Source organism: Dipodomys ordii, unplaced genomic scaffold (genome assembly GCF_000151885.1).
Source record: "Dipodomys ordii isolate 6190 unplaced genomic scaffold, Dord_2.0 Scaffold31, whole genome shotgun sequence".
Classification (NCBI taxonomy): Eukaryota; Metazoa; Chordata; class Mammalia; order Rodentia; family Heteromyidae; genus Dipodomys; species Dipodomys ordii.
Window position 1 is genome coordinate 11,045,769 of NW_012267247.1, and position 27,802 is coordinate 11,073,570.

The window sequence follows — 27,802 nt, forward strand, 5'->3', positions numbered from 1 at the left end:
ATCCAGTTTTTCTCTCCTGTGCCCACACATACATTGTATAGTTCATTTTCAGCATAGTGTCTTCTGCATTTGTTCACCCTATGTCCCTCTATTTCTGTGCTCCCCCTTGCCCTCCTAAAGACAGACAAATGAACAAGTAAAACAAAATGAAAACAAAAACAACCATAAAGAAAATACCTTTTATTTCCATCATCTGGAGTTAAGAATCCATTCTTTAACCTTAAATTGGTAATTCTATCTTTGCCATCACCTAAACTCATGAATTCGTTGTGACCTAGTGCTCTTCTTTCCATTCCTGAACTGTACTGTTGTGATGATAATATTTTTCTTTTTGTTTCACTGTCTGGTAGTACAATGTCCTCTTTGATTGTTTTAAGGAATTATTCTCTATAGGAAAGAATACATTATTCTCTTTACTAAGTAAATTTCAGACTAATTGTGTAAAGAACTTTGTTTACACTTCCGGTTCTGTTAGGATTTTTGTTAGAATTGCAACACATTTATGAAATTATTTGTAGAGAGTAAACATTTGGTTGGGAGAATATGATAAAAATTCTTTTAGCTAATCTTTTTTTGTCACTCAGTAAAGCATGGTAGATTTTTTGGGGGGAGGATGATTATAATGTTCTTATATTTATTCATAGATACTTTATTTATATTGTTCTCTTGAATAGGATCTTCTCAGCAGGTGTTTAATTGTCTCATTATACAACTTAACACACATTTATTTTTAGAAAATTAGATAATAGAGGACATTTTATTTATTTTATTTAATTTTTGCTGGTACTATGCCTTCAACTCAGGTCCTTGAGCTCTCACGGGGCTTTTTCACTTGTGGCTGACTCTCTACCACTTTAGTCACACTTCCACTTTCTGATTTTTGCTGTTAATTGGAGATAAATCCTGAGGATTTGTCTGCCTGGGCTGGCTTTGACCAGAGATTCTCATATTTCAGCCTGCTGAGTAGCAAGGGTTATGCCTGCTGAGTAGCAAGGGTTATGCCCAGCTATATAAATGTATTGAAAAAAACATGACTCACCATCAGACTGATAGCCACTGTTAGTATTTTCTATGTGTCCATCCTTCTGTTGATAGATTTAGAGTCTAACTAGGAAAGTAAGATATAATCTTACTTGATATTGCAAAGCACTGTTGGGTGACTAACTTATACTTTTTGTCTGGCCAGCATTTTCCTTTTGGGAAGATGTGTAACCCTGGGAATCTTTTTTTTTTTTTTTTTTTTTGGTCCGGTCGTGGGGCCTGAACTCTGGGCCTGGGTGCTGTCCCCCAGCTCTTCAGCTCAAGGCTAGCACTCTACCACTTGAGCCACAGTGCCACTTCCGGCTTTTTTCTGTCTGCCTATGCGGTGCTGGGGAATCGAACCCAGGGCCTCATGCATGCAAGGCAAGTGCTCTACCACTGAGCCACCTTCCCAGCCCAACCCTGGGAATCTTTTCTTGGAAGAATCTTTCTTCTAGGACCTGGAATGACTCTAATCCCAAGAGTCCTTGAATTTGAATATACTTATTTAGGACATGGTGATTTTTTTTTTTTTTTTTTTTTTTTGGTGCTGGTTCTTGGGCTTGAAGTCAGGGCATGGGTACTGTCTCGAGCTTTTTATGCTCAAGACTAGTACTCTACCTCTTGAGCCACAGTATCATTTCTGGCTTTTTGGTAGTTAATTGGAGATAGTCTTACAGACTATCAAAGCCTAGTCGGCTTTGAACAGCAGTCCTCAGATCTCAACCTGCTGAGTAGCTACGATTACAGGTGTCATGCCTGTAATCCACTGATGCTTGCCATCAATACCTGGCAAGAGGAGCAGGGTGATTTAATGGATTCTAGCTGGGTGCCAGTGACTCAGGCCTGTAATCCTAGCTACTCCAGACACTGAGATATGGAAGGTTTCAGTTCAAAGCCAGCTTGGGCAGAAAAGTCCACTAGACTCCCTCTCCAACAATAACAAGGATAAAGCAGGTTGAAGGAGTGGCTTGAGTGGTGGAGCACCAGCTGAGAAAATAAACTGAGCAAGCTCAAGTTCAAACTCTGGTACCACCAAAACAAATAAAATTAATTCCTGGCTGGATGTGTGGCTCAATATAGAGGGCTTGCCTAGCTAGCCAGAACCTCTTAAGTTTAAACACTCTATCAAAAAGGATTCCTGATACCATTTGAACCTCCTGATCTAGCTGACTTAAAGCCAGGTTAAATTCACTCATAGGTGTTTTAGTTACTCAGGCCAATAAATGCTATATTTTCCTTAAGTGAGGTTGACTCAGCTTTCTGTCACTTACAAAGTCTCAGCTCCCATGCCATGCACTGGGGTGGCCCTTGAATGAGTTAGTTCCCTACATGTGCTGGCTCCTAGAGGCAAGCAGATGTTCCACAGTGAGATCAGCTCCAAATGCACTTTGACTTTTATCTCCTTTGAGATTAAGAAGGATGACTCTTAGAGACAGCAGCAGTGGGGTAGGGCATGCAGCCACCCTTGAGTTACAACCCAGCCTCCTGACCACAGCTACTTATATGGTGGGTCCCTCAAAATGGCAGAGTCTGAGTGTAGGGAGGTAGGATTACAGTGAAGGTGGTAAAGCCACCTGCCCTGGAGACCTGCCTGCATCCATTATCCAGTTAAATAGCATGGGAAATGCAACTTATGGTAATGAATAAGCCAGCCTAGGCTGGCTGACTAGAATACAGAGAGAAAGAGAGAGAGAGAAAGTGATATTATAATACTCTTGCTTATTTACCTTCACAAAATTACTTCCGTGTGTTTTCTGTGCAGCATCATTGCTTCCTGTTGCGGTAGATCGGTGGTCACTGGGGCTCACTTAGGTCATCTGTAGCCGTAGGGGATGTGCATGCCAGGGCACCCATATAATTTGAGTGTTCTCTGAATTCAATATCAGGTTAGGCGTAAACATATTTATTTAGGATGAAAAAAAGAAATTGCAACAAATTACTGAAGGCTCCAGAGAGCCAGCTGTGAAATTCCTTTAGTTGGCTCACAAGATCCTCCTGCTTAGACATGTTTCCTGGCTGTAACTTGAGGCATTCACAGGACTTTGGCAAGTGGAACAGGGTGGGGGGCTGTGCCTTGAGATTTCAGGGTAAACCCACTTCTGAAGGGCAGACTAGCAATTCCCCCCCCCCTGTTTTCTGTTTGATATTTTAGGGACCAATCAGCAAGAAGCTGGCCAGCCTACATCATTAAATCCTTGGAAAGTTTAAATTAAGGTTCAGGATTCAATCAGAAAGAATATTATTTTGATGTGTGTGTGTGTGTGTGTGTGTGTGTGTGTGTGTGTGTGTATGTGAGAGAGAGAGAGAGAGAGAGAGAGGGAGGGAGGGAGGGTTGGAGAAGAGGCAGAGGCGTGGGGAGCAGAGCCCGCCTGCTTCCTGAGTTCAGCCTTGCTCAAGTGCTCTCTGAATGTGGTTTTCCTCCTAGGCCAGCACCCAGCCCAGAATAGTGCAACTGACTTATGATTGAAGTCTGCAGCTCTGGAGAAGCACGAGAAACCAAGGGCTTTACAGTAAGTACATAGTTGGTTGTTGTTTAAGCCTTGTATGAAAGTCTCAGAAGACAGCTCTGTCTGGGGGATGAGGTCTTGCTGCATTAGGCACAATGTCTGATGTACTCTGTGGACCTGCCTATCACTAAGGCAGCATCATTATATTTTCTTGCAGTGCATGGCTTGGTTAATGCTATGTGTGTACTTTAGATGCTAAAAATGGATTTGAAACTTATTTCTGACATCTTTGAAAAAGTCTTTTCTCTCTATTTTTTGGCTTTTTAAAATTTGATCTTGCAAAGTCAGGATGATTCATGCTGACTTCAAGTTAATGTATAAAGTTATTTGGAAGAGAAGCTTTCTCTCTGGGTACTAATTTCTAGTGGTGTGAGATATGTTTTCATAAGCAAGGTGAATAAGGTTGGCCTGTGCATTCCTTTTGCCAAGTGTGAGAAGTCTAAAGTCCTGGGGCGGGGGGAAACCACCCACTGGACTGGCTCTTGGCCCATTCCATGGGCTGAGAGCCCTGACAGAGACAAACATGTGGAGTGTATCCTGTTATCTGAGGGTCTGACACTAACCTAGTACTCAACATTTGAGCTATACATCTTCCTAGGATGTGAAATTAGATGCCTAAGAAGCCCCCAGATGGCTGTATTTCAAAGAAATGGTAGTGACATTTCTAGGAAGTTATGTGTCGTGTGTTGCTGTGTAGAAAGAATCTTCTACTCCTCCAATGGCCCAAGACTCTTTGACATATCTTCCTAGCTACTTTAGATTTATATTCTGTGTTCTAGAAGTGAAGTTTTTGGTTTTGATTTCCTTTTCCCATAGACTTTTAATTTCTTATTAGAGGAATCTAATTCAGTAAAGCAGGAAGTTTATATTTTAATTTCACTTGGAAAGTGTAATTCCCCCCACCCTGCCTCCAGTACTTTTCTCAGAAGAAGGTAGAGACACATCTTTGTTGCTCCTACTGGATTTCTCATGAACATGGCTTCTTTGTTCCTTCACAACTCCATTCCAGACTCCATATTCTCACACAGTTCTTTTTCAGAGTAGTTGTGTTTCACTTCCTTTTATCTTTCTTTGCCAAGTGAGTTAATACATCCAGTGTTGTCCAAACAGAGAAGCCTTCAAACATGGGGGAAGAAAAAGCCATGTTAGACTTCCATTTGAAACCCTGGAATTTGAAATTAAACCTTTATAACTTTTTTTTAAAAAAACTCATGTCAATTTTATTTTAAAAATAGGTTAATTTTTTAAAGGATAAAAACAACATTTTTGAGGGCTCGCCATGGACAGGCTCAGCAATGAAGCTCATTTGTATTATTTCACCAGATTCTTACACTAAGTCCATGAAAGTGGCTACCTTTATGCCCTTTACTAGTGAGGAAATGGATGCATGGAGAAGTTCTGTGCATTGGCCCATAGGAGGGCAGAAAAGAGAGTAGTTAGGAGGAGAGTGGTGCAGGACACAAAGTCTGGTCTCTCTCAGTCCAGAGGTTGTGCTTTCATATGAAGTTGTTAGCCAAATTTCAAGTTAGAGAAACCAGGGCCCTACCTGAAAAACCACAAGGTTTCTATACTTCTTTCTACCTGTAAAACTGGATATTCTAACATAAATTTTTTAAAATGTTATCCTACTTTCATAATTATTTTAAATATTACTTTTAACTATCTGTTCTTAAAAAGTAGAGTACTTTCCTTTTCTCCCCTCCCTTATTTCCTCTCCCCTTCTTTAAAACCATGAGTCAAGATAAACATTTCTTTCCTTAAGTTGTTTATGTCAGGTATTTTGTCCTAGTTATGAAAAAGGTGGCTAAGAATTGTGCCATATTTTTTAGCAGTTATTTTTCCCAGTCTCTGTTGACCTTTTAAAAATGAGTTTTTAGGGCTGAGGATATAACCCAGTGGTAGGTATAGTGCTTGCCTAGTGTACACAAGGCTCTGTGTTCAATCACTCATACTATTAAAAAAAAAGTGAGTTTTTTTGAAAATTGTGTAGCCATTTGACGTATGTGTGTGTGCATGCGCGCCGCGTGCCAGTTCTGGGGCACTGTTCCTGAGCTTCTTTTTGTTCAAGGCTAGAGCTCTACCACTGGAGCCACATCTTCACTTCAACGTTTTTACTGGTTAATTGGCGATAAAGAGTTTTATGGACTTTCTCAGGCTAGCTGTGAACTGTGATCCCCAGATCTCAGCCTCCTGAGTAGCTAGGATTACAGGAGTGGGCATGTTGGCCCATTTGACATTTTTCCTCGATTAAATCTGCCTGCCCCTTTTCTGACTTTTCTTAATTTAGAGATCTAAGTTTTTTTCTTTTAAAGGATTTTTTTTTCTTTCTAGAATTTTTTTTTTTTTTGGGTCCGGTTGTGGGGCCTGAACTCTGGGCCTGGGCGCTGTCCCTCAGCTCTTTAGCTCAAGGCTAGCACTCTACCACTTGAGCCACAGCACCACTTCTGGATTTTTTCTTTTTGCTTATGTGGTGCTAAGGAATCGAACCCAGGGCCTCAAGCATGCAAGGCAAGCGCTCTATCACTGAGCCACCTTCCCAGCCCATCTTTCTAGAATTTTCTTCGGTGGATGTAGAGAGTTGTTTTAGACTAGCTTTTAAAAAATAATGTTATTTTCCTGGTATTGTTTGTAAGCAGCCCTTGTATTATTTAATATTCAGCTGTAATCTATACACTCAACTCTCCTGTATGACTTTTCTGGATTACCTGTTTTATATGTAGAAACTGTGCCTTCTGTGCCACCATTACATTTTTGTGGTCTGGTTGTTTTTGTTGCTTTTGTAATATATTGGGAAGATGAATTATATGGAGGAATATTGAGTCAGAATAAGGCATTAGTAAAGATTGAGCATAGGAAGCAGATTGCTCAGCCATAATTAACTTCTCTGTTTCTTAGTCCTACTGTCTGTAAAATGGGGACAGTAATGGGGTGTCTTTTTTATGGTGTTTTCAGGTGAGGAAATAAAAACTAAATTATAATACATGCATACCCATACACCTACACACTCACACACACACACATATAGAAAAAGTATCATATTTGTAGATGTATTTATAGTATTTGAAATACTATATTATGTATTTTATACATAAATGTACATTATATATAAAATATATAAATGCATAATGTGAACATATGTACTACATATTATGTACTTAACTCAAATATGTTATTCTTTTCTTTCATGGCTTAAAGCCTGTTATTTATTTATTTATTTTTATTTTGCAGCACTAAGGTTTGAACTTGGGGCCTTGTGCTTGTTAGGTAGGTGCTTTACCATACCCCAGGTCTCATGTAATCTTGGGAGCTAGGGAAGATTGTCTTAGTCATAAAGGGAAAGAATGACACATGCCTTTGTGCACACTAAAACTTGATACACTCTAAAGATAGGTATGTGGCAGTTACAGAGAAATAAATACAACACATGTACCACAAAGGTTGCTCTCTATCATAAATGAAGAATTCTCACAAGACAGAGAAACCACAAAATGGGCAAAGGTTATAAATGGGCAGTTCTCAGAAGAACTATAGATGGCTAGCTGGGCATTGGTGGCCCATGCCTGTAAATCCTGGCTACTTCTGAGGATCATGGTTCAAAGCCAGCCTGGGCAGGAAAGTCCGTGAGACTCTTATCTCAAATTAACCACCAGATAACTGGTGGTGTTGTGGCTCAAGTAGTAAGAGTGCTACCCTTGAGCTGAAGAGCTCAGGGACAGTGCCCAAGCACAGAGTTCAAGCACAGAGTTCAAAGAAAAAAAAAAGAAAGAAAGAAAGAAAAAAAGAAATATAGATGGCCAACAAATACATAATGTTTAATCTCAATAATAATGATGGAACTGCAAATTTAAGTAGTAACCATTTCCCATGCAATAGATTGGCACGAAGTTGGTAACAGAAATAACACCCAGTATGAAGAGGACATGTGGGGGCGAGCATGAGCAATCCCAGTGATAGGGAACAAAAATTAGTAAAGGTTTTTGCATGACAAATTTATAAAATCTATCAAAATGGTATGACTTAGAAAATACTGCATGTATGTCGATATTTGTTTAAATTTTTAAAATTTATTTTAAGAAACCTTAACTATATATTTTATTTTTGACAGTTTTCTATGTAATAATAATATTGTCACATCATAATATTGTCACATCGCAAGAAAAATCAACAATACTTAAACCACATATTTTAATGTGTTATCAAGCTGTTTACTGGGTTCCTTCTGAAGAAGAAGTTAGAGCCATGGCAAGTTGCTTTTTTCTTTTGTTAGCTATACATCTGTGATAGTTTTAAAAAGTCTGTATCTGTATATTTGTGTAACATAAATAAACAAGCATTTGTCCAGACTCACAGGCAAAAAGATTCTTGGGAACAGGATCCTAGATGTAGAATCTCAGGGTTGGGAAGTAGATGACAAATTTTAGGAAGAGTGAGTATTTTGGAGGCAATGGTTTAGGATTACTAAAAGTTTTAATTGGGTTTTACCAAAAGGAGCCAAGGCCCACAGCTCTAATCCTAGCAACTCAGTAGCCTGAGACCTGAGGATCACAGTTTAAAGCCAGCTCAGGCAGGAAAGCCCAAGTCTTATCTTCAATAAACTACCACAAAAGCCAGAAGTAGAGCTGTCACTCAAATGTTGAACAAAACAGCTCAGGGACAGTTCCCAGGACCTGAGTTCAAGCCCCAGTACTAGAAATAAGGGAAGGAAAGAAAGGAAGGAAAGAAGGAAGGAAATTAGGAAGGGAGGGAGGAAGGAAGGGAAGAAAGAAGGAAGGAAGGAAGGAAGGAAGAAGAGAGAGAGGGGGGAGAGAGAAACAAAGAACTTGAGGAAACTCAGTCCAAAAGGCTACAGGAAAAGTTGTAGTGCCGTGGACTTGACTTTGCTAAGCTCTGCCCATTTGTGTGGTGACCCTATCTGCAGGACTCAGATACCCCTAGAGATCATGCTTCCCCCAGCCTTTTCATCCTATGTTGTTTTCATCTCTGTTGTGTTTGGTGGTTGTTTTTGTCTATGTGTGCCAGTCCTGAAGCTTGAACTCAGAGCCTGGTCACTGTCCCTGAACTTTTTTGCACAAGGCTAGCACTCTACCACTTGTTAAGTTCCATTTCCAGCTTTTTTTTTTTTTGGTAGTTGGATATAGAAGTCTCACAGGCTTTCCTGCCTGGGCTGACTTGGAACCATGTTCCTCAGATCTCAGCCTCCTGAACAGCTAGGATTACAGATGTGGGCCACCACTGTCAGCCTTATCTCTATTTTTAACAGGTGTCATCTGAGGTTTAAGATAACCTTTCATGTAGCATCTTAGTCTGTTTTCTGCCATTGTAACAGAATGCCCAACTTCAGGTACTTTAACATTTTTTTGGTAAGAATCTTATTTAGCTGACAGTTCAGGAGACTGAATGTCCAAGACTGGGGAACCCCATATGTTTAATCCCTGGCGAGGACCGTCCAGCTACATTACAACATAATAGATAGCACTGTAGTGGGAGTACATGTGAGGGGGAGAGAGCTCATGGGAGAAAAGAATTCCAAGAGATTCAGGGGTCAGTCTTGTTCTTTGTACAAGTCATTCTTGCAAGAATTGATTCCCTGAAAATGACATTAATCTTTTTCTAGGGTGGTACTTCCAACCAGCTAGCCATTTCCCTCTAGGTCCCACCCCCTTGAAGGCTCTACTACCTCAGCCACCACCACATAAACCTTTAGAGGACACATTTAAACTGTGGTATCCAGTTATACACCCAGCAGATACTGAGTGCCTCATCTGAGCAAGGCTCTGGGGAGACACACATGAATAAGAGAGAATGTGCTAGCCTGGAGATCTACACACTAGTGGAGAAAGGGACATTAGCTCTAATGAGTTAGGTCACTGGTTGGAGTAATGTCTATGAAGTGAACCTTGAAGAGGCTGTGGACAGAAAGTGGCATAGGAGAGCTCCTTTTAATGGAGGTCAAAAGGGACAATGAAGCTGTGGCTGTTCTGAAAAGCCTTTGTAGAAGTGTCACACCATCTTTGCTCCCTGCCTTGGCCAATATTCAATTATTTCTCACTTCATACTATTTTTTTTTGTCAGTCGTGAGGCCTGAACCCTGGGCCTGGGCACTGTCCCTCAGCTCTTCAGCTCAATGCTAGCACTCTACCACTTGAGCCACAGTGCTGCTTCCGGATTTTTCTGCTTATGTGGTGCTGAGGAATCGAACCCAGCGCCTCATACATGCAAGGCAAACACTCTACCACTGAGCCACCTTCCCAGCCCTTCATACTAATCCTTACCTACCATTTATATAATCCTTACATACCATTTAATCCTTACATACCATTCTCTCCTATCTGTCCCCTGTGAACCCTACTGCTATTTCTTCATTTCTTTCACTGGGACCATCATTCCCCAGAATTTAATTCCTCTTTGCACAGCTGTTGCTATATCCAATACCAAACACCATATCCAAACTCACTAAAATCAATGTACATTATTTACTGATCTTACAGGGAAACACTATGAGTTGTTGCAAATAAGAAACAATGGAAATGAAATGATGCCAAATTTAACAACACTACCAATGATCTATAGTGAAGGCAAAGCTCTTCACCATAGTGAATAGAAAGTGGCTTTGGTCACAAGGGGATGCTGTTTCGATGAGAGGAAGACATGTATTAAGTTTAAATACTTGGAAAGCAGAAAATGATCCTATTGGCAATCAAATCAGGAAGACCACAGTAAGAGAGAAAGGAAAGGAAAGAGAAGAGACTACAAGACATTTATTTTGTACAATTACAAGAGTGAGTGAGGTAAGCTGGCAATGCCTCACAACTGGGGAGTTGGAGTGTCCCTCTGAGACAAGCTGTTTGGGAGCCACACCTGGTTGCTACAGTAACAGGTCTCCTTTTAATTATGATGAGAAGATCAACAAGAGGGGATGTAGCTTCCCAGACTCATCTGTGGGGAAGTTGGCAGATGAGTTGAAGAAGGGTTAAAGGAGGAAGTAAAGAATGAGTTCCTAGGGGATGGTCTTGAGGTATAAATAGGTCTCCTAAGAGCCAGAGCCTGCAGGTTGAGGACCTCTGTCTGCATCGGTTCCTACTGCCTCTAGGGGACTGGGGCAAGTCTCTCCTCTTTGATTTGGCCTGAGCATCAATGACATCCTCCTGGCTTCATTGGCTCCATGGGAGCCCCAGATAGAGGTGGGTGGAGAAGCTATACCACAGTGTTGGAGAAGGGTTTGGGCTGCTGAGCAATCTGGATATCCCTGAGGAGTGCTGGGCTGACCTACCTGATAGGACTAGGGCAGATAAGGGATGCTCAGCAGCCCTCCCCACCCCCACCCAGGTCTCACTCCCAGTCCCAATCCAGTAGTTCAGGAAATGTCATACTATCACAATCTCTCCTTTCCTTGCTTTGCTGTCCCCTCTACCTGTGGATACTACCTGTTGTCCTGGGAATGTTATCTGAAGAGTCATGTTCCTTCTTGGAGAGGCACTTACATTTTCACAGTTGAAATCTTATTTTCATAACTATTTAGTAGTCCCCTATAGTGTGCCATGCATTGCAGGTGGAGGGCAATGGGGTATTTTGTTTTGCCTACCCTATTCCTGATGCCTACCACAGTGCTGAGATACAGGAGGTGGCCTTAAAGTATCTAGTGAGCAAACAAAAGACTGAAGCAGTCTTCAGATGTTTGTGGAAAACCAGTGAATTCCCACCCTTCCTCTTGGGCTTGACTTCCTCTCCCAGTGCAGCAAAGTGCTGGGAATGATGGGGAGATAGAGCTCCAGAGGTGGAGTGCAGGGCATGCATGGGAACCATGGCTGGGAACTAGGGTTTTATTCGAAGGAACTTGGGGAGAGTTTTGAGGAGAGGAGAGACAGGATCTGACCTGTTTTAGGAAGGATCACTATGGTTGCTGTGGGAAGATTAGGCAGGCAGAGGGAGAGGGGTGAGTGGAAGGATAGGGATAAATTAGAGGGTGATAAAAACATCAGGAAGGTCTGCTGTTGACTGCTTACTGAGCTGCCACTGACCACCGTCCAAGTCACTGTTACCTATAGGACAAAGACTAATCTGAACTCCCACAGTCACTTACACTGTATACCATAGTGTTCACCCACAGCTGCCAAACAGGGTATACTGCAGTGCCCAAACCCTGGCACCCCCTCATCTGTCCCCCCATCCTTCTTTGAGTGATACTTTTTTTTGTTGTTGTTTGTTTTCTTTTTTTGAGTGTGCTGATACTGGGGCTTGAACTCAGAGCCTTGAACTCTTAATTTTTTCACTCAAAGCTGACTCTACCACTTGAAACACGGCTCCACTTTCAGCTTTTGGTGGTTAATTGAGTTGTGTTCCTTAGATCTCAGCCTCTTGAGTAGCATGTGTCACTGGTGCCAGGCTTAGCATTGGTGTTTTTTTTTTTTTTTTTTGGTTGTGGGGCCTGAACTCTGGGCCTGGGCACTGTCTCTCAGCTCTTCAGCTCAAGGCTAGCACTCTACCACTTAAGCCACAGAACCACTTCTGGCTTTCTCTGCTAATGTGGTGCTGAGGAATCGAACCCAGGGCCTCATGCATGCAAGACACGCACTCTACCACTAAGCCACCTCCCAACCCCAGCATTGGTGTTTTGAACTCAGGGTTTCACACTTGCTAGACAAGTACTCTACCACTTGAGATACCCTGGGCCTTTTTTGCTTTAGGTGTTTTTCAGATAGGATATTGTGCTTTTTTCCTGGGCAAAAGCTCTTTTAGCAATGCTTGAGTTCTCATCATGAAAAAAAAATCTGTCTGCTGAGCTTGCTGTCAGTCACTCTTTGGTTAATCTTCACATACAGTTTTCTTGTGTCCCTTTATGAATTGCATAGCATAGACAATTAAATACTGCAAAACCTAACTGAAAGAATAGAGGATAATGAAATTTTACATAGCCATTAGAAACAATAATAATACTGTATGTCATTTGCCAAGAAATGGATGGACCTAGAACAAATCATGTTGAGTGAGGTAAGCCAAGCTCAGAGAAACAAATGGTACATGTTTTTTCACATATGCAGAAGCTAGATCTAAAATACTGGGACATAATTATACAGGTTTGTAGGTATTCACACACAGTGAGAACAAAGGAGGATACCCTTAGAATAGGAACAGAAAGGCACAATGCCGATGTGCATATGATCATACAAAATAATATCTATCAAAATGAACTTCAGGAAATGAAAACAAGGGTTTTTAATTTTTTTGCACTTTGTATGCTTTCCTTTTTGTTCTGTTTGTTTGTTATATATCCTTGGTTTGTTATATATCCTTGTTATATATCCTTTGTTATATATCCTTGTAAGGGGAGGCACAGAAATGGAGGGACAAAGGGTAAACAAATGCAACAGTAGTACTCACTGAAAATTGGGAGAGAGCAAGAGAAGGGCGTCACATTGTCCAAAAAGAAATGTAGTTACCTGAATTATGTAACTGTAACCTCTCTGTACATCACTTTTATAATAATAACTTTTTAAAACGAAAGAAAAAAAGAATAGAGGAGCTGCTATTACTCTCATCTCTGATAGACAAAGCAGCAACCAATGGTGGTTCTTCTTCTTCTTCTTCTTCTTCTTCTTCTTCTTCTTCTTCTTCTTCTTCTTCTTCCTTCTTTCTTCTTCTTCTTCTTCATCGTCGTCGTCGTCGTCATGGGGCTTAAACTCTGGGCCTGGACACTGTCCCTGCGCTTTTCAGTTCAAGGCGAGTGCTCTACCTCTTGAGCCACAGAGCTACTACCATTTTTCTTTTCTAAGACACTCCAATCTTTTTCTATGACATTAATGATCATTGGTCCTCTAAGTTTTACATCTTTTAGGGAAGGGTTAGCTGACTCCATCCTGATGTCTGTGTCTGTACGTGGAAAAGTTGAATTTTTTTGGAGGGGGGTTGGTCGCGAGGCTTGAACTCTGGGCTTGGCACTGTCCCTGTACTCTTCAGCTCAAAGGGAGTGCTCTTAACATTTGAGCCACAGTGCCACTTCCGGTTTTCTAGTGGTTTATTGGAGATAAGAGTCTCACAGACGTTCCTACCCGGCTGGCTTTGAACCTTGATCCTCAGATCTCAGCCTCCTGAGTAGCTAGGATTACAGGCATAAGCCCCCAGTGCCCGGCTCCAGTTGAAATATTTTTAATGTTGCTTAGCTGGCCTTAAACCCATGAACCCCTGCCTTAACCTCCCAAGTAGCTGAGATCACAGCATATACCACCATGCCCAGCTGCTTTGCATTTTCTTATTGACTAATGATGTTGAGCATCTTTTCATGTGTTCATTTTACATTTGGATGGTATCTTTGGTGAAGCATTTCTTTAAATCTTTGACCACTTTTTATTGAGATGTATATTTTGTTATTATTGTAAACTCTTCAAATTCAGGAATTGAATCCTTTCACAGTTTTATGCTCTGCAGAAACTTCCAGTATGTGAATATGTTTTCATTTTCTTGAAAATGTCTTTTGAAGACTAGTTTACCTTTTGATGAATTTCAATATAGTGGTTTAAATATTTTTAATTTTATGGATCATGGTTTTGGTGCTGGATCAAAGAAATCTTTGCTTAACTCAAGGTTGTAGAGATTTTCTTCTGTTCAATGCTAGATATTTTCTAGTCTTAGGTTTCACAGTTAAGTCTATGATCCATCTTTAAGATTCACTGCATACCAAATACTGGCCCACAGCTACAGAGCCAAAGAAGATTGAGACAGAGTTCTTCTTGTTGGTCACCTAGATAAATGAGTAACAGAACTTTCTTGTGGCATAAGGAGACTGGTGTGCCAGGGTATACCACTCATCAGATCTGGACTGGTCTCCAGAGAAAGGGTCCATGAGCCGAGTTTACAGGACTCTGTAGGAATTAGGTAGGAAGTGGGACTCAGTAGAGGAAGCCTGTTGTTCTCTGATTGGAATGCTTGGAGCTTGATGACAACCCCAATGTATCCTGGCAGCCATTGAGCATTTACTGTGCCTGAGATCTGTGTGCAAGGAGGCTGGCAGGTGTGTGCAGAGGGGAATAGGGCCCATATGAGGACTACTTAGCATCGGTTACCCTGAAACAAAGAAGGGCGGGTGGCTTTATGACTTGGCTCATGCCTGGCTTTTTTTTCTCTTTGAAGGCTGAGAGGAAACTGTCTTTCTTCATTGTCAGTGACTGTGTTATAATGAGCCCATCCTTAGGGGGCAGCGGTGGTGCTGTTATATAACTGTTTCTGGCTCCTCCCTGGGCACAGATCTTGTAGCAGATCTTGATGTTCCTGTGGCATTATTCCCAAGGACTATGCACGGAACATACCACAAGGTTATTCCAGCATCTAAAATTATTCCTCACCTTTGTGGCTTTTAAATATATTTAAAACACAATACTAACAGTATTCAGTGCTGAGAGATTGGGCATATTGCAAAGCACTGAATAAATTAACCCTGCAAAGCACAGCAGTTGTTTTCATTAGCCAGCTGGCACTACAGGAAGATAGCTAAAGCCCGTGGTTTAGAAAAGAAAATTTCAGGAATGTGAGGACAAAAAAGAAATCAGCTGCATTCAGTGATTAGCTTAATCCAGCAACAATAAAGAAACCCAGAACTCACAGTGCTCTGAGCAATGGCAGACTCCCCCAGCCTGTGCAAAGGGACAGATTGGCCCTGTTCAACTGGAGTGGCCCTGTGACTCTATGTCGCCGTGGTGAATATGTCCCAGGAAGAGTCCCAGGAAGAGTTCAAATGTTGTTCCTGGATCCTCTGCATCTATAGAGGCTTCAACTAAATTCTGTCTTCTCTTGTTTCCCTCTGGTGGTCTCCAGGAGGTGACATTAATTAACAAGCTCAGCCACCATGTAGCTGATGAGGCCAGGACACTTCCTGAATCAAGCCTTCTGCTACCCTCAGTCCTGCAGACACCTATCCACAGTTTCTGGCAACAAAGATGGGAGCCCTCCCCTGGAAGGCTGTAAACTGTACCACTCTGGGCACTGTTAAATCATCATGTTGCTTTGTAGCTTTGAGGTACCAGACAGCCATGTCTTCAGTAAGTTCCAGAAGGCACAGGGAGTATGGTGGGAGACATCAGAGTTTATTTTAGTGTGTGTGTGTGTGTGTGTGTGTGTGTGTGTGTGTATGCATGCATGCATATGCACCAATACTATGGCTTGAGGTCAGTCTGACTGCTGTCTCTCAGCTTTTTGGTTTGTTTTTTGTACAGGTCTTGGGGCTTGAACTCCGAGCTGGGAACTATCCTTGAGTTGCGCTTTTTGCTCGAGGCTGGTACTCTACCACTTGAGCCATAGCTCCACTTCTGGCTTTTTTAGGTCGTTAATTGGAGCTAAGAGGTTTGTGGTATTTTCTGCCCAGGTTGGTTTTGAACTGTGATCCTCAAATCTTAGCCTCCTGTGTAGCTAAGATTACTGGGAGCAGCACTGGAGACTGGCTTCTTCAGTTACTTGAGGAAATAGCTTTCAGTGCTGTCTTGGTAGCTTTATTCCTGCCTGCCATTCTCTTCCCCTAGACTGAGTTCAGTTCAGGAAGCTCTTCCTTACCAACCTTTCCCACCAACCATATTACCCCCACACAGTTAGGATCTAGTTAGGCCTTGTACTCTGCATTCTTCAAGCTTGCATGATTTAGGGCCAACTTTGTGAATATAGCTATGTCAAAACTCATTTCTGCCTCATGGAGTCCTTTGTGAATATGTCAGAGACCATAAGATTCTGAAGGTACCATATCAAATAAGACTGCTGTCTTGGAGCAGGAAGTAAAAAGAGCCAAAATCCAGTCTTGATTTTTTTCTTCCTTATATTAAAGGTCTAGCTTTTACTGTTATAAAATTTTACTTTATTAAATTGTCTCCTCCCCATAAATTGTCAGGAATTAGTCAAGATAGCCTGGACAAGTGCTAGGTGGACTCCTTCCTTAGCATCCTAAGAATCCCCTACCTTTGATGTAAATGAGGATGAGTGATGAAAAGCTACTAGGGATAAGTGCATACCTTTCAGAGGAAAGAGAAATTAAATAGTCTTGATTAAATGAACCATTTGAGGCTGTCTCATCATAACTCTTGGAGCTTACTGTCTGGAAGACCTGTTTCCTCCAGGATGGTAGAAGAGTTGACACCAGCTCTCATGTTTGAATCAGAAGTGAGATGTATTTGGGTATCTGTAATCCCAGGATTTACAAGTCTGAGGCAGGAGGATCTTGAGTTTGAGATCTGGGCTTCAGAATCATCAGACCCTGTCTCCAACAGCAACAACAACAGAAGTGGAGGTGCGAGTGACAGGTTATCCCATCCTGCTTCCTTGGATTGTCAGGGCCCTTTCTCAGCAAGGGGCCTTGTCACTGAGGGTCTATTATTGCATCTGTGCTAAGTAGTAGACCCTCTTTTGTCTTCGTAGTTCAAGTGCACAGAAGGCTCAAGGGTTTTGCTGAGTGGGTGGGGCAGTGTGCCCTATATTGTTCCTAAGAGGAAATAGAATAAGATGCAGTCGCACTGCCGGTTGCCTTGGAAGCTGTGTGGTAACATCAGTGGGCTTTGTCCCTGTGCCGCCTGACACAGGGGTCTCAGGCACAGAGAAACAGAAAAGGTTGGGTAAAAGAAAAAGAGATACTTAGACTTGCTTCTTTAAATTACTGATTCCCTAAATCTGTAGTTACACCAGCTCCCATGATACAAAGCCTCTACTAACATAAATTCATTTATTGTATCTACATTATGATATATGGTTAAATCTTAATAAAAATGTAAAGTATCATTTACTGTAGCTGTAATTAGGATGTATACTAAGGATTTAAAAGGCTATCATTCAGAAATAAGTCCAGGAAATTATATGTCTTTAGAAATTTGATATTGAATGATTTTAGGATTTATTTTCAAGCATGACTGAGTTAATGAATTACATCTTATAATGTAAATGATTATATATCAACATGAATATTATTTTCAAGGCAATAGTGCTGGAAGCTCTTCATCTTTATTGTGGGCTTCTCCTCCTGAAAGCAATTTGGGAAGTTTTTCCTTTTTTCCCCTCAGTTGTTCAGAAAACCTTCATAAGTCTTACAAGAGCCAGTGCTAGAGCCTATGTGTCTTTTTTTTTTGGGGGGGGGGTGTCCGGTCGTGGGCCTGAACTCTGGGCCTGGGCGCTGTCCCTCAGCTCTTCAGCTCAAGGCTAGCGCTCTACCACTTGAGCCACAGCGCCACTTCTGGCTTTTTTTTCTGCTTTTGTGGTGCTGAGGAATCGAACCCAGGGCTTCATGCATGCAAGGCAAGTGCGCTACCACAGAGCCACCTTCCCAGCGCAGCCCAGTCTTTAAGGAGCTCCCTCTTAGGGGTGGAAGTGAGTATCTGGGAGATACCTATACATGTGTCCTCTGTGAAATTCAGGATCTGATGTTCAGCAGCTGATACTTGCTGAGCACCACCTGTGTTCCAGGAATACGAATGGTGAACAAGGAAGGGGAGGCCCTGCTATTACTAACTATATTAGTCATCCTTCCAATACAGTATCTGAGATAATTGAAGAGAGAAGCTCATTTTGGCTCGTAGTTTCAGTCCATAGTCCCTTAGCTTTGTTTTGGGGGCCTGTGGTAGCATACTACACAATGGCAGGAGGGTATGGGAGAGGAGTCTGCACATCTCACAGTGGTCAGGAAGCAAAGAGATAAAGGGAGGTGCTAGGATCCCAGTGTCCCCTTCAAAGACATGCCTCCCAGTGACCTAACTTCCTCCCATTAGGCCCCATCTCTTAAAGGTCCTACCACCTTCCAGTTAGCACCATGGGCTAGAGACCAATGCAGGTACATTTCAGATCCAGACCATAGCACCACCTATCCCTGATGGTGGAGAAAGGCAGATAATCAACTATGTATAATCAATGATAGTAATAAGCTTGTTTGATCATGAAGGTTCTGAAAAAATAAAACTGGGGTCTATGTGGAGGGTGGGAGTGCTATTCTAGAGCGCGGGAAGGAAAAGTCTCTTAAAGGAAGTACTCTTAGGCAAAGATGGTCTGAGGAGAGAGGAACCCAACATGTGAGGATTTGGGGAAACATTTGGGCAGAGGAAACAGTGAGCACAAAGCTCTTCATTGGGAACTGGCTGGGCATGCACAAGATAGCTTGTTTATTTTTTTTTAATTGTGAAAATGCTGTACAGAGGATTACAATTACATGGGCAAGGTAATAAGTACATTTCTTATTAAGCATTGTTGCCTCCTCCTTTGTTTCCCCTTCCCTCCCTCCCATTCCCCCCCCTCCAAAGTTGTAAAGTTCATTTTTCTACCTAACGTGTATCCCTATTTAAACAATTTGTTTTTTCCCTTTCCCTCCACAAATTATACCAACATCAAATACAGTGAAAACAGGGTTATACCGTGGGGGAGGTATAAGTGGTGCTGTTTAAATTCAGGGCAGGTCTTCTTTCTCATTTGCTGCCCGACATTCCAGTCATCTCTGGAACTGTCTTCACAGACATACCTGAGGTGTGCTTTTCTAATCTCTTAGGTGTTTCTCAATCCAATCAAGCTAACAAGCAGGATTAACCATCACATAAGGCTGTTAAAAAAATTAAAAATTAGCTGGACTCCAGTGGCTTACATTTGTAATCCTAGGTACACTGGAGGCTAAGATCTGAAGATATTAGTTTGAAGTAAGCCCAGGCAGGAAAGTCAATGAGACTCTTATCTCCAGTTATTCACCAAAAAGCTATAAGTGTATCTATGGCTAAATTGGTTAAGTGCCAGCCTTGAGCAGAAAAAAAAAATTAAAACTTTTTTTGTTGTTGTTCTTGGGGCTTGAACTCAGGGCCTGGGTACTGTCCCTAAGTTCTTTTGCTCTACCACTTTGAGCCACAGCTCCACTTCTGGTGTTTGAGTAGTTCATTGGAGATAAAGAGACTCATGGACTTTCTGTCCCAGGTTGGCTTCGAACCACGATCTTTAGATCTCAGCCTCCTGAGTAGCTAGGATTACAGGTGTGAGCCACCAGTACCAGCCCCTGGCTATAAATTAAAAACTTTTCATTCACTATACATAAAAGGATTTTCATTAATCTTAATTGAGATATGATTAATATACAGAAACTACACATATCTAATCTAATGTATACAAAATACAATGGGAAACTACACATATCTAATCTAATGTATACAAAATACACTGGGATATGATAAATTTTACAGGATTCCAGACACACACACAGTAAGACCAAAAGAGAATACTCTTAGGAGAGAAACAGAAAGATGCGATCTATATGTGCCTCTTTATATTTATATAAAATTACACACACACACACACACACACACACACACACACACACACACACACAAACATTGAAGACCTCCAAGATATGGAAACAAGATATCTCTCTTTTTTTCTTTTTAAATTTTTATTTTTTGATGATTCTGTCTTCTCTTATTTGTGTATGGTGCATCCATGTGTATATCTTCAGGTGAGTGGAGTAGAAGGTACAGAACTCAAGGGAAAAGAGGTAAAAATGTACAGCAGTGGAGCTCACTGGACACTGATGAAAGTGACCTATATGTCTTGTGGGTAGAGACAGGAGGGAGGGACGAGGAGAGAGTGAGGGGACAGAAGATACTGTAGAAAAGGAAATTTACTCATTACCTGACTCCTGTAATTGTAATTCCTCTGTATACCACTTTTATAATAACAATAAAGTAAATTTTAAACATTTTCATGATTTTGAACATATATCTATAGCCATGAAAACCATCACCAAATCCAAACTAATGAACATATCCCTCACTTCCAGAAGTTTAAGTATATGACATCATGTTGGTGACTACAGGTATTAATGTTATATAGCAACAATATATCAAACATCTTATATAACTATCATCTTATACCTCCTTGAACGGCCCCTCCCCCACACTTGTCCCATTTCCTGTCCCCTGGTAACTACTGTTCTATTTCTGCTTTTATAAATTTGATTGTTGAAAATAACATATATAGGAGAAATATGAAGTATTTGTTTGTGAGTTAACAAGACATCACACCAGATCCATTCCTGTTGAGACAAATGGTAGGATCTCTTTTTCTCTCCTTTTTTCTCTTCCCTCTCTCTCTTCCTCCTCTTCTCATTCTCCCTGCACTCTCCCTCCCCATCAGCATAGTGACTGAACACAGGCCTTTGCTCATATTAGACATCACCACTGAGATATATTCCTTTCCTAGGATTTCCTTTTCTATGAAGACTGAGTAAAATTCCATTGTTTAGCTACATCACCTTCTCTTTAGTTAGTCTCTGTTAGTCTTGTCCATGAACACTTTGGTCATTTCCACATCTTGGTTTTTGCATGTAATGTTGCCATGAACATGAGAGTGAAAAATCTCTTTGAAATCCCTATTTCATTGAATTGCTTTGAATCAATATCTGTTCACACACACACACACACACACACACACACACACACACACACACACACACACACACACATATATATTTAAATTTTAAAAATTCTTCTTTTTTTTTTGGTGTTGGTCTTGGGGCTTGAATTCATTCTAGCTGTAGCCCCTGAGCCTTTTTGCTCAAAGGTAGTGCTCTACCATTTGAGCTAGAGTTTAAATTTTTTTATTGTGTAAATACCATACAGAGGGGTTACAATTACATGAGCAAGGCAATGAGTACATTTCTTATCAAGCATTGTTGCTTCCTCCTTTGTTTTTCCCTTACCATCCCTGCCCTCCCATCTCCTTCCCCACCCCCAAGTTGTAAAGTTCGTTTTTCGACATTATATCTTGTATATCTCGTTGTGGCAGTGGGTCCACCTGTATCCCTATTTAAACAAATTGTTTTTTCCCTTCCCCTTCCCAAATTATACCAACATCAAATACAGTGAAAACAGGGGTTATACCGTGGAGGGAGGGATATACAAAGCAACAAAAAAAATCACCTCATAAATAAGTAACAAACAATAGCAAGAAAGAAAAACCACTTGAATCCTTATCTTGGGGTTCATTTCACATAACATCATCTTGGAGGAGGAAGGGTAGCTTATTGGAGATGTCTTATAGACTTTTCTGCCTGAGCTAGCTTTGAACTATAATCCTTAGGTCCCAGCCTCTTGAGTAGCTAGGATTACAGATGTAAACTACCAGCACCTGGTTAATCTTTAATTTTTTGAGTAGCTGCCTTACTGTACTCTTTGCTGTAGTAGTCATACCAGTTTACTGGGAAAGAGCTTCCCTTTTCTCTTGCCCTGGCTAACACTTGAGATAAAGGCTTGGGCACTTGCTCAAGGCTAGCGCTCTGCCACTTGAACCACACTCCCACTTCTGGCTTTTTGGTGGTTAGTGGGAGATAAAAACAAAAAAAAACAAAAAACAGAAAAAAACAACTCACAGCGTTTCCTGCCCAGGCTGACTTTAAACCATGATCTCAGATCTCAGCCTGCTGAGTAGCTAGGATTACAAGCATTAGCATTTCCCTGAAGTTAAGTGATGTTGACTATTTTTTTTATATGCCTGTTAATGGTTTGAATGCAATCTTTTTTAAAAATCAGGGCCATTTACTTATTTACCTATTTGCTATTGAATTATGGGAGTTCTTTATAGAACTTTATGGAATCATCCCTTTTTTAGTTATACTGTTTACAAATACATTTTCTGGGTGGCCTTTTCATTCCCTTTTGCTGTCGGAATCTTTTTAGTTTGATGTTGTGTCACTGTTAATTTTTGTTTTGTTGTCTGTGCTTTTGGTATCATATCTGTGAAATCTTTGCTGAGATCAATGTCATAAAGCTTTTTCCCTGGGTTTTCTTCTATGAATTTGACAGATTCAGCTCTTTTGTAGTTATTCTGAGTTGATTTTGCTGTCTGGTGTAAAACTGGAGTTCAGTTTCATGGTTGCAGGTAGATACTCTGTTTTCCATCACTTTTTTTTTTTGAAAAATTATCCTTTCCTTACTGAGTATCCTTGGTGCTTTTGTCAGTTGGTTATAGTATATATGGTTTTATTTCTGGCCTTTGTATTCTGTTCTATTGATCTACCATTTTAAGTGGGTTGGTTATGATTTATATTTTTAGAAAACCCCTCTGGCTGCCAAGTGAGTATTAACTGTAGTGGGCAAGATGGGAGAAGAACAAAGGCAAAGAGGCTGGTGAGAGGATGTTGCAGCGTTCAGGTGAGAGGAGCAGGTGATGGTCCTGGACCTAGATAGTGCAGAAAAAGAACTAGAGATTTTTCTGGAGGTTTAGAAGTAGAAAGATCAGAAAGTCCTTATAATAAAATCTTCATCAGAAGGATTCTGGAAAGAAGGGATAGAACATTCCTATAGTGAAGGTCTTGGAAGCAAGAGGTTTTTAATTGTACTGTTTGTGGTTCTTTATTTTTTCTTTCCTTATTATCTTCTGTTGCTGTTTTTTTATTTGCTACTTTCTTTGTCTTGTTTATAAGTTTTTCTGATTTGAGGAGGGAAAGAGGAAGCACAGAAAAAGGGGGACAAAGGTGAACCAAGTCAGCAGTGAAACCTACTAGACACTACATTGGAAATGAACTATACAACTTGAGGGGAGGGGAAAAACTGGAGAATGAGAAAGGGGGTGACACTGATCACAAGGAAATGTACTAACCATGACTTATGTAACTGTAATACCTCTGTATATCACCTTTACAGTAATTTTTTTTGGTCAGTTCTGGGGCTTGAACTCTGGGCCTGGGCACTGTCCCTCAGCTCTTCAGCTCAAGACAAGAACTCTACCACTCTACCACAGCACCACTTGTGGTTTTATGGTGGTTTATTGGAAATAAAAGTCTCACAGACTTACCTGTCTGGGCTGGCTTTGAACTGTGATCCTCATATCTCAGCCTCGTGAGTAGCTAGGATTACAGGTGTGAGCCACCAGCACCAGGCTTACAATAAAATTTTTAAAAATTAATTAAAATTAGGTTTTGGGAATTCTCTTGTCCCACCATGTGAGGTACAGCAAGGAGGGGCCATTAGAAAGTAGAGAGGGAGCTCTCATCAGACACTGAATCTGCTGATGTCTTAGTGTCAGACTTCTTAGCCTCTAGAATTACGAGGGATGAATTTCTATGGTTTATAAATTACCCAGTGTAAGGGTATTTTTGAGGGGCTGGGAATGAAACCAGGTCTTTGTGCATGTTAAGTAAACACTCTACCACTGAACTACATCCCATCCCCATAATTTATTTCTTTATAGCACTTTGAATCGATTAAGACAGTAGATGAGAGATTCAATGGCCTCAGGATTTGGTGCACAGACTAAGAGGGCACTGCTTGGGTCATCCTTTGCACTGTTTTTCTTGCCAGTCCTGGGGCTTGTGAACTCAGTGCTTAGGCACTGTCCCTAAGCTTCTTTTGCTCAAGGCCTGCACTCTACCACTTGAGCCACAGTGCCACTTCTAGCATTTTCTGTATATGTGGTACTGAAGAATCGAACCCAGGGCTTCATGAATGCTAGGCAAACACTTTACCACTAAGCCACATTCCCAGCCCCTCCTTGGCATTCATTATTGTCCATCTGTAAGACATAGATGACAACCATTGCCTAGCAGTGTAGTCAGGAGCATGAGATGATATAAGGAAATGCTGAGCACCATGGCTGACTCATAGTTGGTGTTGATAAATACATTTAAAATGAGAAAAAAGGGAAGACTTTTGGGTAGAGAGCTGCATCTTCACAAGCAGGAATTTGGGGAGGGATAAACTCCAGGAGGGGAGGACTTTGGCACAGTCTGTACTGGGGACAAAGACAGGGCTCCCACTGGAAAGGCTAGCCATAAGGATTTGATCTGCCTGTGTGGGCAGCTGTGAATTTGAGAAATGGGAGCATGAAGACAGAGTTCAAGATGACTGTGAGGTTTGAATCGGGAAAAGTTAGAGAAAGACTGTGCTTGTGATAGATATGGGCAAGTTGGGAGCAAGGTTGTTATTGAGGTCTATTCTGGGCCCTTTGCTGAAGCTGGTGGTAGGCAGGCAGGTACCGGAGTTCCCCTCCCTGTCCTTTCCTCCCCTCCCTCCAGGAGAGCTTTTAGGCTAGCTGGACAATAAATAAGTAGACAGACCAACTAGGAGCTCTCAGGAGACCCATCAGACTGGAGGAACTATTTTCTAGGGGTAGACTTGAGCTTACTTTGCAGGGCAATGTTGAAGTGAGCCATGCTGGGGGAGCTGGTGAGTGTCCTGGGCTTCTTTTTGCCTCCAACACCAGCTCTGGGACACTTCCCCTCCCACCCCAGCACTGGCTGGCACGCTGGTGGGAAGAAAGAATCGGCTTTATTGAGGCATTTCCTTCCCCACTGCTCACACCATCTCTATACTTGGTTATATTTTCTGCTGAAAGCTACGGCTTCTGAATCCTGGTTCTGCTCCCTGCTGCTTCCTCCTTCGTTCTTTGCAGACCTAGGAGTACTACAGATCCTAGCTCTGGGGTTCTGCCACCACCTCGTTGCTTCTCCAAACCCACACCTTTGGCAGTAGGTTCTCTCAGCTCACCTCAGTTTCCCAGTTGGCAACCCCAACAGACCAGGTATAAACATGGCTCAGGATGCTTTAGCCTAATGGAAGATAAAAGCCTCCAATTCCCTACTATCCCATAGTTGTTATTTCTACTTTGTTACTCTGCAATAGGTTCTTTAAAACATTTCTCAAAGAAAAGACTTTTGGAGAATTTTATTTCCATCTCCTGTTCCACTACTGTGTTTTCTAATGTTCAGGGTTCTGATGTGAAGCCACATGCTTGATAAGGAGATAACTGCCCATTAGTGGTCATCCAGCTCCGTGCATACTGATTTTTTGGTTTAGCTTTGGAAACAGAAGGAGTCACAGACTAGTAATTCTGAGCCCTTGGTCTCAATATAGCTGCCAGATTACAGTCTCTGTGCTCTGCATTTCCTATTTGCTGTCTGCCTCTGATTCTTACCCATTTCTTATTTCTCTGCCATATGTGATTCATAGTTTTGGCCAGTTCTTCTTCCACTACTGATGCTTGTTTTCAGGTTTGGGGAAGTGTAGTTTATGATATACAAATGTCCCAGTATTTTTTCTTTTTCTTTTTTGTCGGACATGGGGCTTGAACTCTGGGCCTGGGCGCTGTCCCTCAGCTCTTCAGCTCAAGGCAAGGGCTCTACCACTTGAGCTACAGTGCCACTTCTGGTTTTCTAGTGGTTTATTGGAGATAAGAGTCTCACAGTCTTTCCTGCCCAGGCTGACTTTGAACCGTGATTCTCAGATCTCAGCCTCCTGAGTAGCTAGGATTACAGGCGAGAGCCACCGGCGCCCAGCTCCAGTATTTTTTCTTATTTCACTTTTGTTTGATCACTTCTTGGTTCTCCTTTTCTTCCAGCAACATCTACAGATGGGAACAGTGAGTTTGAGTTTACACCTTTCTTTCTTTCCTTCTTTCCTTTCTTTCTTTCTTTCCTTCTCCTCTCTCTTTCTTTCCTTCCCTTCCTTCCTTCCTTCCCATCCTTCTTTCTTTCCTTCCTTCTTCCTTCCTTCCTTCCTTCCTTCCTCCCTCCTTCCCTCCCTTTCTCCCCCCTCCCTCCCTCTCTCTCTCTCTCTTTCTTTCTTTCTTTGTTGGTCGTGGGGCTGACCTCTGGGCCTGGGCACTGTCCCTCAGTTCTTCAGCTCAAGGCTAGTGCCCTACCACTTGAGCCACAGCACCACTTCCAGTTTTCTGGTGGTTTATTGGAGATAAGAGTCTTATAGACTTTCCTGCCCGGGCTAGCTTTGAACTGTGATCCTCAGATCTCAGACTCCTTAGTAGCTAGGATTACAGGCATGAGCCACCAGTGCCCTGCTATACTTTTCTTTCTGATGCTACATGGAAATCTTAACTTTTTCTTATTTCTCAGGAAAGAATGGAATGATTTTTCATCTCATGGCCACAGGAAAGTCATCTTTGAAGCATTTCCTGTGGCCATCTGCTTGAATCTGGATTCCCTTGGCTGTCTAACCAGAAGTGTTTTGTTAGTATTTCCACAGTAGATGGGAACACCAGGTGTATAATGTTCCTAAGATCTAGCACCCCAGGACTCCCTTTTTCTCACTACAAGGTTGAGTGTCTCAATCTTGGCATTGCTGGCATGTTAGGCCACATGCTACTCTATTGTAGGGCTGCCCTTTGGGTTATAGGATGCCTAGTAGCAGCTAGACTCTGGTTCTGCCCAGTAGTACCCCTGTGACTACTGTAAATGCCCCCCTCACTTTGCTGTATGCCACCTGGGAGCAGAATTACCCTTAAGCTTGAAACCACTATTGTAGAAGAGGTCAGGAGCAAACTCAGCCCTGTTCTAACTACAGCCAGCTATTTTCAACATGTTGCTTGCTCACTTATGTTCCATTTCCTGCTGAGTCCCATGGTAATTGAGCTATGTGCACATTCTTATTTTCTTAGTTCTCAGACTTGAATGCTTCAGCTTTCCGCTTCCTAGTGCTTATTGTACTTGCAGCTGAGACCTGAATGCCCTCTCCCACTCTTAGAGATTCGTCATTATTTTCTGATCATCCAGAATGGTTTCCTAATTGCCTTCCAGTTTTCTTGCCTTAAAAGGGAAATAAAGCCCCAAGATAACCCCCTAACACAGGCTGTGAAGGTGGTGGTTCTGAAGCACAACATATTTACAGGGAGCAGGAGGCTCCGTAAAATGAGATCTGGCTTTCCTAGGCCCAAACACCTTATCCTAAAATAGCTGTCCCCTGTCTCTGCTTTCCTTCCTCCTCATCTTCCATTCTTTCTTTTCTACTGTATGCTGTGCAAACCATGAGTTGCAACAAAATGTGTGAACATTTTAAAGAAAATTCCCTTTAGAAAACCCTTTCTTTACTCTTCTCTACTTCCCGTTCTGTCATAGGAATGAGCTCCTTTTTCCTTTTTATTTTTGTCCATCCTGGGGCTTGAACTCATGGCCTGGAAACTCTCTGAGCTTTAAAAAAAATTTTTTTTGCCAGTCCTGTGGCTTGTACTCAGGGCCTGAGTGCTGTCCCTGAGCTTCTTTTGCTCCAGGTTAGTGCTTTACCACTTGAGCCACAGCACCATGTCTGGCTTTTTCTGTTTATGTGGTACTGAGGAATCGAACCCAGGGTTTCATGCATGCTAGGCAAGCACTCTACCACTAGGCCCTATTCCCAGCCCCCTCCAAGCTTTTTTGTTCAAGGCTAGTGCTCTACCACTTTGAGCCACGGCCCCACTTCTGGCTTTCTGGTAGTTAATTGGAGATAAGAATCTCATGAACTTTCCTGCCCAGGGTGGCTTTGTACCACAATCTTCAAATTTCAGCCTCCTGAATAGTTAGGATT

At 41.8% G+C, this 27,802-nt stretch overlaps 1 protein-coding gene across 3 annotated transcripts in view; it reads left to right on the top strand.

Annotated features, from left to right (window-relative positions):
* Positions 1-3,462: 3,462 nt before the first annotated feature.
* Positions 3,463-27,802, top strand: part of Specc1 (sperm antigen with calponin homology and coiled-coil domains 1) — a 229,565-nt gene continuing 205,225 nt past the window's right edge. For all 3 annotated transcript variants that reach the window (XM_013016566.1, XM_013016569.1, XM_013016570.1), the window contains exon 1: positions 3,463-3,533. The gene's annotated coding sequence lies outside the window, so the exon portion shown is untranslated. The remainder of the gene's footprint in view (positions 3,534-27,802) is intronic.